The 10033-nt window shown below is 42.8% G+C and overlaps 1 protein-coding gene across 1 annotated transcript in view; it reads right to left on the minus strand.

The window, feature by feature from the left end:
- Positions 1 to 7069, minus strand: part of TBXAS1 (thromboxane A synthase 1) — a 337775-nt gene extending 330706 nt beyond the window's left edge. The window contains exon 1 of the mRNA XM_060776865.2: positions 6910 to 7069. The gene's annotated coding sequence lies outside the window, so the exon portion shown is untranslated. The remainder of the gene's footprint in view (positions 1 to 6909) is intronic.
- Positions 7070 to 10033: the final 2964 nt, after the last annotated feature.

Here is a 10033-nt window from a genome sequence, read left to right on the forward strand (position 1 = left end):
CGGGCTGTATGGCCATAATCCAGAAGCATTCTTTCACCGCATCTATGGCAGGCATCCTCAGAGGTTGTAAGATTGCCTTCAACAATACTACCTCCACTATTTTAGGTGGGCCTGGAGCAATTTTTTGATACTGGGAACTTTTAGATGTTGACAACAGAAAAATCATCATCATCTTTCACCTCATTGAGAACAACAAATGGTTATGGGGAAGAGAAGAATATTCAACATTTCTTTCTTGAGACCAGTTCCTCATTTTTCCTTCCCTCAAGCAATCCTATACTATAGCAAGGTTATACTATTCCAGTTTCTCCACTTTTTTTCTCTTTTTTTTTCCTAAAAAGACTCCTTTCTTTTGATGCTAATGAAAAGACAATCTGACTTCACTGTTTAAATTTCTGCTAATCTGGCCACTGTTTAAGGCTTTTGAGCCCTACCTAAAGGGAGGAAAATGGGAAGCTGTCAACTTTACTAGCCTTTGGTTGCAATGAGTCTTTTTTCATCTGTCATCTGTTTCTCCCTTCCCACCCTGGAGGCTATGAAAGCATACCAGGAGCCTGTATAAACCTGCCTGTACTATAACATTGCTGGCCAAAATGAAGAGTCCATAATACCAGTGGAGGTGTTCTATCACCTATTTACTTATATCTATTTTTTCCTCTAATCTAGGTGGCAGAATTGAATAGGTCTGCAGATATTATTTGGTTTCATTTTCCATGATCATCTTTTGGCTGCTATAGCTAAGGCTGATACGAATGGCATTTAAACAGCATCTCAAGGTCACACAATCCCTACCTTTGCTCCAGTCTTTATTAGAAGTTCCTATTGTGCTGTATGAAGAAATAATGGTCAAGTCATCTGTTGACTTATGGCCATCCCACAAATTTCGTAGAGTTTTCTCAAAAAAAGAATCTTCAAAAGTGACATTGCCTTCTGAAATATAGCCAACAGCACCTGGTATTCCTTGGTTTTCCCCTATCCAAGTACTAACTACACCTGACCCTGCTTAGCTTGTAAGATCAAAGAGAATTTGGTGCCTTCAGGGTATTTAGTTGTTAAATGACAATATCAGTTTTTTCTGCAAGTTACAGAGTGGGAGTGTGCACAGAGGAATTGTGCTTATAACATGCACAGCAGTGTTTCCTGAAGCACACCTGTAAAGCATCAATTGCATATATTATCACTTAAAAAGACCTAGGCACCAGGGAGGTTCAAGTATACCCAAGAACATACTCATACTAGACATTCAAACTAATTTTCTATCCAGGTGTTTTTGAGCTTTATGGTTTAATCCCTGAATTTCCAAATAGGGCTGGAAAGAGATTCTGAGTACATCAGCACTATAGAATTAATGCAGTTTGACACCGATTTAACAGCCACAGTGGAATGGTATGGAATCATGGGAGTTATAGTTTGGTGAATATAGCACTCTTTAGCTGAGAAAGCTAGAAACCTCATAAAACTACAACCTTGCTAAAAGCAACTTCTCCCTTAATGGCTTGATGGGCAGGGAAAAAGTACAAGTAAGCTAAAGATGAGATGTTTAAGAAAAAACAAAAGATGCAACTCTAATAAACAGAAGTGTAACAAGAATACACTAAAGGCACAGCTATAGCAGTTTGATACAATGGGTTAAACCCTTGTGCCGGCAGGACTACTGACCAACAGGTCACCGGTTAGAATCTAGGGAGAGCAGGTTAAGCTCCTTCTGTCAGCTCCAGCTCTCCATGCAGGGACATGAGAGAAGCCTCCCACAAGGATGGTAAAACATCAAACATCCAGACATCCCCTGGGCAATGTCCTTGCAGGCAGCCAATTCACTCACACCAGAAGTGACTTGCAGTTTCTCAAGTCGCTCCTGACACTAAACAAAAAAAAAAAATTAATTGCTATGGATGTATTCTCCAGAACCCTGAGATTTTTAGTTTGGTGGGGGAATTAAAAGTCTTTTTTGGGGAAATTTTAGTGCTGTAGCATTACAGCAGAGAAATCTACGTTGCTTGCCAAACGATAAATCCCAGGATCCCATAAGACAGAGCTATGGCTGTTAAAGTTGCTTTTAATTGCTCCAACTCTATAACATAGAGATGCTCAAAAAGGGAACAAACAGGATCCCTTTGGGCCTATCCAGCATCCACATATAGCTTCAAGCAGATCATTCACATTCACCGGGGTTAGGAGCACAAGTTTCAAACCACAAATAAAGATATTGCTGGGTTGTTGTAGGTTTTTCGGGCTGTATGGCCAGGTTCTAGAAGTATTCTCTCCTAACATGGCCATACAGCCCGAAAAACCTACAACAACCCAATTATTCCATTAAATACAACCCATTAAAGCCTTCAGCAACACAAAGATATTGCTATCTTTTTTTCTTTACTTGAGACAACTGGTATTTAGGACAATCTACCCCAGTTCTTTCAGTATGATTCTACTGGAACATAGAATTGAACTGGAAGGCATAGAAAGTCCTAGAGAAGTGTTCTATCTAGAAATCCCAAAGCATGACTGAGGGAAGCTCACCACTGAGTCACAGTGGAAGACCCAGAGATTCCTAATGAAAACATTTTAAATCAAATATGTAAATAATCAAAAACACAAAGTCAAAACTGCACAGTTGGGTTACAGGGTGTTGCTTATAATAAGAAATGTCAATTATTTATGGTCAGGAAAGCTTGCCGCTTCTAGGGCTGACAGATGTCCCTTATGAACATAAGCAATATGTCCATTTTTCACAGGGATACATGGCTAAGTTAAGTGAAATCAATACTTTCATTTAGTACAGAAGGAGAACATAAACTTGTGAAAAGCTGCATCTTGATTATTGACCCTGCATGTCATGAATTTGAGTTTTGTGAGGGATGAATTTGGCAACACTACCACATGGAGTCTCAAGCAAAGGGCAATTATTTATTAGTATTAGACCAAATGTTACATGAGATGGGGCCTGAGGCTGTAAGCCTTCCAGTGAGGAGCAAGAAGGCTCTGCCATTCCCTCCTCCCTCCTTTCTCTGACTTCAGATATCTCTGCCTGCTAGCACATCAAGTATAGACAGCATATTCCCATCCCCATTAACATGAGCATTCTTGGGATTGTTTGTTTGTTTTGATTTCTAAGCCTCACAGGAGAACAATCCAATTTTCTTCTTCTCTTTTTCAAGTAAGAGCTGAGGCTGCAAAATAAAGCAACAACTCAATGTCATGGATGCCTCAGAACAAACCACAGCAAACATAAGGTATGTAGGGTCAGGAGGTGGTTGTATTTTCTTCTTGGCTGCCTATTCATTTATGAACGGATAGAGTAGCTCTGCTGCCCCAGTAATCAAAGTACAGCTAGCCCTCCATATCCACAAACTCTGCATCCAGACATTCCATTATTCATGGAATTCAAAAAAAGCAAGCTTTGTTTTTTCTATTTTATATAAGGGACACTTTTGTGGCACGATCGTATATAATGGGACTTGTGCATCCATGGATTGTGGTATGAATCAGGGTTCCTGGGATCAAACTGTAACAAATCTCAAGGATCCACTGTGCTGAATCTTTACAAGATCTCTTCTACCTGCTTACTTAAAGAAGTTCTTTTCTGAACCTTGACCTGGGGCAACAGCCTAAGAAGCCAAGAGTCCGATGGCATGATAGAAGATGTTTCGTTTGGCATAACAAAAGTTTAAATGAAAGGAGGAGAAGGAAGCAAAAGACAACTGGAGCAACATCTTTAATACCAAGTAAAGGGTGCATCTACACCAGGGGTCCTCAAACTACGGCCCACGGGCCGTATGCGGCCCACCCAGGGCCTTTCTCCAGCCCGCGCGGCCTGGCCTGGCCTGGCCACGCCCACCCGGCACCACTCTGCCCATTGCGGACACCCTCTGCTTCGGCCGCTCTGCCTGTGTGGGAGGGAGAAGCCTCCCAGGTGGGTCTTCTGCAGAGCCAAGCGGCCAGAGCAGAGGGTGTCCGCAATGTGCGGAGCGGCGCAGGGTAGGCGTGGCCAGGGAACGCCGGCGTTCCCTGGCCACGCCCACCCGGCACTGCTCCGCCCATCTCGGACACCCTCTGCTCTGGCCGCTCTGCTCTCCGCGGCCACGAGGCGCCTCCCACTCCACTACCAGCCGTGCCGGGAGAACAAGCCCCTGCAGCGCCGCTGTGAAAAGTTTTGGAATATCAGTGCCAAGTTTGCAGCTGAACTATAAATCCCAGCAAATACAACCCCCAAACGCCACCAGTGTTCACATTTGGACATATTGAGTGTCAGTGCCAAGTTTGGTCCGGATCTATCATTGAGTCCACAACGATTTATGGAGGCAGGTGAACTACAACTCCAGAACTCAAGGTCCATGCCCACTAAACCCAATATTTTCTGTTGTTCATAGGAGTTCTGTGTACCAAGACTGGTTCAATTCCATCATTGGTGGAGTTTAGAATGCTCTTTGATTGCAGGTGGACTATAAATCCCAGCAAATACAACCTCCAAATGCCACCAGTGTTCACATTTAGGCATATTGAGTATCAGTGCCAAGTTTGGTCCAGATCCATCATTGTTTGAATCCACAGTGATCTCTGGATGTAGGTGAACTATAACTCTAAAACCAAAAGACACTGCCCACCAAACCCTTCCAGTATTTTCTGTTGGTCATGGGAGAACTCTGTGTCAAGTTTGGTTCAATTCTATCGTTGATGGGGTTCAGAATGTTCTTTGATTATAGGTAAACTATAAATCCCAGCAACTACAACTCCCAAATGACAAAATCAATTTTTTTTAGTGAAGGACATACATTGGGTTGTTAGGTGTCCAGTGCTTTTTGAGTTCTGTTAATCCTACAAACGAACATTACATTTTTATATAGATTTATTTCCTATATTTATACCTTGCCCTTCTCCCCCTCCCCCCACAAGGGGACTCATGCTTACATATTCCAAAAACCACTTTCAAAACGACAGAAAATAGAATGTTTGGCACTGACAAAATCATTTTGTTGTGTTTCAAATAATAATAATAACAACATTATTCTTATATCCAACCACCATCTCCACAAAGGGATTTGAGGTGGCTTACAGATGGCACAAAGTGCCTAAAAAAACATAAAAGTGAACACAATATAAAATACAATAAAATATAACACATGCAGATATAAAAACATCACTCAGACTCAATTAAGTTGCAAACGTCTAACAACACTTTAACTGCCATGGCTCAAAGCTATGGAATCCTGGGAATTGTAGCTTGGTGAGGCACAAGCGCTTTCTGGCAGAGGAGGCTACAGACAATGTAAAACTACAACTCTCATTATTTCATCTACATCAGTGGTTCCCAACCTGTGGTCTGTGGACCACCAGTGGTCTGCAAGAACAAAAATATGGTCCGTGGTTTCACCATTACTACACCATTGTGTCAAAACTACATGGCAACAAAACCCTCTTATGGTGCTGAGGCAATGGGGATGCCAGGAGGGGAGAAGCTGACTACCCACAAAAGATTGCTACTACCACATCAGCTCTAGATTATTAAATCTGTCATTCTGTGGCTGAGGAGATGGTGACTACTTGATGGCATATGTTCTGCATCAGAAACTAGAGCTGATGTGGTCTATCCAATGCAATTTTCAGAATCAGCACCTCCAAGGAATCAAACCAAATCTAAAGTTGGCCAAAAAGTGATTTGTAACCCTTTTGGAACTAATATTGGAGAGTGGTTCCCTGGTCAAGGTGGTATATTGTCAAAAACAGGTTGGGAACCACTGATCTACATTGTAGAACTTTATCGTCCACCCTGAATGATGTAGTTTTACAAGGTTTTTACCTTTCTCTGCAAAAGAGTTTTCCTGCCTCACCAAACTACATCTTTTATGATTCCATAACATTGTGCTATGGCAGTGAAGGTGGTGTCAAACTGCATTAACTCTACAGTGTACAAGTACTCCTTAAAATTTTAGCCCAAATTAAATTTGTTCAGTCTTTCTAGGTGCCACCAAATTCTCTTTTGTAACAAACAGGGTTTGTAATCTTTCCGCAACTGAACATTGTTACTTTCTTAGCCTACTTAAATAATAATATTACAATAGTATCCAATACAACAGCCAGCAGAGTGATCTTGTTTGCTGTGTACTAACCTTTTTGTGTTTCTAATAATAATAATAATAATAATTATTATTATTATTATTATTATTATTATTATTTGCCTGCGACAAAGAACTGGTAGGATCACATGCCTGCAAAAGTTACAGAGAATGAACACGTCAAGCTACTCTGGGACTTCCGAATTCAGACAGAGTTTTGGAGCACAATACTCCTGATCTCACAATCGTGTTAAAAACAAAGTATGGATTGTCGATGTTGCAATTCCAGGTCACAGCAGGAATGAAGAGAAACAACTGGAAAAACTGACACAATATGAAGATTTAAAGATTGAACTGCAAAGACTCTGGCACAAGCCAGTCAAGGGGGTCCCAGTGGTGATCGACACACTGGGTGCAGTGCCTAAAAACCTTGGCCTGCACTTAAACACAATTTTTGCTGACAAAATTACCATCTGCCAGCTGCAGAAGGCCACCTTACTGGGATCTGCAAACATTATTCGCCAATACATCACATAGTCCTTGATACTTAGGAAGTGTCCTTCGCGTGATCCAATACAACAGGCAGCAGAGTGTCTGCTGTGAACTCATCTTGTGTTTCAAATAGTATTAATAATAATAATAATAATAATAATAATAATGGATCAAAGTGTGGTACAGTAACATATTGAAATATATCATGAACCATTACTTTCAAACATATAAAATGGTTAAAACATCAGTTTAAAAGAACATTTAAAGCAATCCTTTACAATTGTAAAAGAACAGCATCCAAGAGCCCCTCTCCTGAAGCCCCTCCAGTGAGTCACTGATTCACTAAGAAAATGCCTGAGCTCCTTACCTGGCAATCTGCACCATGCTTTCTGCAGAAGTTCCTGGTTGGCTGCTTTTCATGCTTTGCCTGCTAAGGAGGGGCCAAGAAAGTGGGCTGGTTTTGGGGTTTTGCCTTTGCTCCAAAACCTTTCCCCGAAGACAGGCAGGTGTTTCGAAATTCATCCTTGACTTCAGGCAAAGACTGAATGAACCCTTAGAACTACGCTTCCCAGCATGCTTTGCAGAAGCGTCGCATTAAAAAAAGAACCTTGGCTGCACAATGGCTTGTGGGAGTGGTAGTATTTGTTTGCTGTCTGCCTTGTTGAGTTCCAATTTCTTTCCATATAGGAAAGTTGCCTCACTCCCTTAGGCCAGCAGGCCAAAAAATCTTCTTTTCTTGAACTAGGCTTCAATTATTGGATTAGCTGGAGATGGAAAGAATCATAGAATCATAGAGTTGGAAGAGACCTCATGAGCCATCCAGTCCAACCTCTTGCCAAGAAGCAGGAAAATTGCATTCAAAGCACCCCCAACAGATGGCCATCTAGCCTCTGTTTAAAAGCTTCCAAAAAAGGAGCCTCTACCACAGTCCGGGGCAGAGAGTTCCACTGCTGAACAGCTCTCACAGTCAGGAAGTTCTTCCTAATGTTCAGATGGAATCTTGTTGTTGTTGTTGTTCATTCGTTCAGTCGTCTCCGACTCTTCGTGACCTCATGGACCAGCCTACGCCAGAGCTCCCTGTCGGCCGTTACCACCCCCAGCTCCTTCAAGGTCAGTCCAGTCACTTCAAGGATGCCATCCATCCATCTTGCCCTTGGTCGGCCCCTCTTCCTTTTGCCTTCCACTTTCCCCAGCATAATTGTCTTCTCTAGGCTTTCCTGTCTCCTCATGATGTGGCCAAAGTACTTCAACTTTGTCTCTAGTATCTTTCCCTCCAGTGAGCAGTCGGGCTTTATTTCCTGGAGGATGGACTGGTTGGATCTTCTCGCAGTCCAAGGCACTCTCAGCACTTTCCTCCAACACCACAGCTCAAAAGCATCGATCTTCCTTCGCTCAGCCTTCCCTAAGGTCCAGCTCTCACATCCGTAGGTTACTACAGGGAATACCATGGCTTTGACTAGGCGGATCTTTGTTGCCAGTCTGATGTCTCTACTCTTTACTATTTTATCAAGACTGGACATTGCTCTCCTCCCAAGAAGTAAGCGTCTTCTGATTTCCTGGCCACAGTCTGCATCTGCAGTAATCTTTGCACCTAGAAAAACAAAGTCTGTCACGGCCTCCACGGTTTCTCCCTCTATTTTCCAGTTGTCAATCATTCTTGTTGCCATAATCTTGGTTTTTTTGACGTTTAGCTGCAACCCGGCTTTTGCGCTTTCTTCTTTCACCTTGATTAGAAGGCTCCTCAGCTCCTCCTCGCTTTCGGCCATCAGAGTGGTGTCATCTGCATATCTGAGGTTGTTAATGTTTCTTCCAGCAATTTTCACCCCAGCTTTGCATTCATCAAGCCCCGCACATCGCATGATGTGTTCTGCATACAAGTTAAAAAGGTTGGGTGAGAGTATGCAGCCTTGCCGTACGCCTTTCCCAATCTTGAACCAGTCTGTTGTTCCGTGGTCAGTTCTTACTGTTGCTACTTGGTCCTTGTACAGATTCCTCAGGAGAGAGACAAGGTGGCTTGGTATGCCCATCCCACCAAGAACTTGCCACAATTTATTATGATCCACACAGTCAAAGGCTTTAGAATAGTCAATGAAGCAGAAGTAGATGTTTTTCTGAAACTCCCTGCCTTTCTCCATTATCCAGCGGATATTGGCAATCTGGTCTCTCGTTCCTCTGCCTTTTCTAAACCCACTCCTTTCCTGTAATTCAAAGTCTTTGTTCTGTGTCCTAGTCTCCAGGACAGCAGAAAAAAAAAGCCTGCTCCCTCCTCCCTATGACTTCCTCTCACATATTTATACATGGCTATCAGGTCTCCTCTCAACCTTCTCTTCTTCAAGTAAACATAACCAGCTCTTTAAGCCACTCCTCATAGGGCGTGTTCTCCAGAACCCTTGATCATTTTAGTTGCCCTCCTCTGGACACATCCCAGTTTGTCAATATCTCTCTTCAATTGTGGTGCCCAGAATTGGACACAATATTCCAGTTGTGGTCTGACGAAGGCAGAATAGAGGGGTAGCATTACTTCCCTGGATCTAGACACTAGGCTCCTATTGATGCAAGCCAAAATGGGAGTATAGTGCCTAGATCCAGGGAAGTCAAGAGATGCACTGGATACGCTAACTTTTTAAATAAGTTTCAAGTTAACATTTTAACATTGGCAAGCGGTATAGTGGTTTCAGTGTTGAACTGTGGATGTATCTACATCTGAAGCAAACCTGCATCTTCTTTTCTGATGATCCATTTCCACATTGATGGCAATGCCTAAATGACCATCCCCCACTGTAGCCACCAGGTTACCACTACTGATGTCTCTACGCCCCTAAGAGCAAGAGCTTGGAAATGTTATTTGGGGATTAGAACTGTCTTATCCAAGACAGACAGTGCCCACAATTGGGTTGAGAACTGTGGAAAGCAAAATCCCATTCCAAAAATTACTTTTCTAGGTTTTGCATTGCTATCACCTGGCCAAAGTTACTTAAGCAAACAGTATTCATCTGCCCCCTTTAAGCTGACATTCATCTGGGAGATAAGGCAACTTACAAATTAAAATGCAGGGCAGTTAAAGTTTACAAAGATTAAAGTGAAATTAAGCTACCGACAGCATTCAAACATACAGGGGTTTTTTTCGTGTCAGAAGGGAACTGCAAGTCGCTCTGTTATGAGAGAATTGGCCATCTGCAAGGATGTTGCCCAAGGGATGCCCGGATGTTTTGATGTTTTACCATCCTTGTGGGAGGCTTCTCTCATGTCACAGCATGGGGAACCTGAGCTGACAGAGGGAGCTCTTCCATGCTCTCCCCAGAATTGAACCTCTGACCTGTCAGTCTTCAGTCCTGCCAGCATAAGGGTTTAACCCATTGCACCGCCGCAGGGGAATTCCAGACAAGAATCAATCAGGGCCAGCTAACAGCTCCCAACAAAGGATTCCCCAGGCAGCAACCAGCCAGTCTTCAGTCCTGCCAACATAAGGGTTTAACCCATTACACCACCAC

The sequence above is a fragment of the Anolis sagrei genome, chromosome 5 (genome assembly GCF_037176765.1).
Source record: "Anolis sagrei isolate rAnoSag1 chromosome 5, rAnoSag1.mat, whole genome shotgun sequence".
Taxonomy (NCBI): domain Eukaryota; kingdom Metazoa; phylum Chordata; class Lepidosauria; order Squamata; family Dactyloidae; genus Anolis; species Anolis sagrei.